Here is a 1435-nt window from a genome sequence, read left to right as displayed (position 1 = left end):
TTTCATTGCTTGCATGTCACAAGCAACACCATCATAGCCCTATCACAAATGAAATTAAGGAATTGGTCTACACATTTTGGAAAGTGGAGACTCGTGTTTCACCGAACAAGAAGGATGTTTGTTGAAAGAGGATGGGGCGGAAAAGGTACATAGAACACCCAGTGCACCTCCTAGATGAGCCTCAGGTGATCAATCAAATACTTGTACCATTGCATCTCTAGTGCTTAGTAACTTGTATATGCTGATCAATAGCATATTGATCTGTAGACTTTTAATAGCTAGCATATGGACTCTGTTGGTTAGCATATTGACTATGCTAGTTAGCAAATGGAGTATGCTAGTTAGCATGTCTTGGGTTCTAAATAGCATACTAAGCTAGTTTGTTAACACAGTATGTATGCTTATTAACGTACCTGGTATCCTAGTTAGCAAACCTAGTATGCAAGTTACATACCTAGTATGCCCAATTGCATGATAAGTACGTTGCCTAATAGAAAGTGATTATGCTAGTTAGCATATGGATTTTTCTAGGTAGCATACGGAGTATGATAGTTAGCGCTAGTTAGCAGGCCTTCAGTTATAATTAGCATGCAGAGTTAGTTGGTCAACACAAAAGGTATGCAAGTTAACACCACTTATGCTAGTTAACACCTAGTATGCTCACTAGCATGATGGGTATGCTATTTAAGACAAGAGTTATTCTAGTTAGAACTAGCAGCTGGGTTGGGTATGCTAGTAAGCATATGGAGTATGCTGGTTGGCATAAGGAGTATGCTAGTTAGCATGCCTTGTGTTCTACCTAGCATATAAAGTTAGCTAGTCAGCACAAGATGTATGCTAATTAACATCATTTATGCTAGCTAGCACCTAGTATGCTCAATAGCATGATGGGTATCCTAATGCGTATACTAGTTAGCATAGTGAGTATGATAGCTAGCATATAGAATGTGCTAGTCAGCATATGTATTCTGCTAGTTACCATATGGATTATGCTAGTTAGCATATGGAGTATGCTAGTTAGCATTCCTTGGGTCCTAAATAGCATACAGAGCTAGTTGGTTAACACAATATGTATGCTAACTAACATACATGGTATGCTAGTTAAGATACCTAGTATGCTAGCTACATACCTAGTATGCTCAATTCCAAGTGCGCTGTCTAACAGAAAGTGAATATGCTAGTTAGCACATGGAGTTTGCTAGGTAGCATATGGAGTATGCTAGTTACTAGGCCTTGAGTTATAAATAGCATACACAGTTAGTTGGCCAACACAAAAAGTATGCAAGTTAACACCACTTATGATAGTTAACAACTAGTATGCTCACTAGCATGATGGGTATGCTATTTAAGACAAGGGTTATGCTAGTTAACATGCCTTGTGCTCTACCTAGCATAGAGATTTAGTTGGTCAACACAAAAAGTATGTAAGTTAACA

This window comes from Adiantum capillus-veneris, chromosome 19, assembly GCF_014529385.1.
Source record: "Adiantum capillus-veneris isolate H3 chromosome 19, ASM1452938v2, whole genome shotgun sequence".
Classification (NCBI taxonomy): domain Eukaryota; kingdom Viridiplantae; phylum Streptophyta; class Polypodiopsida; order Polypodiales; family Pteridaceae; genus Adiantum; species Adiantum capillus-veneris.
This window is presented reverse-complemented; position numbering follows the sequence as displayed.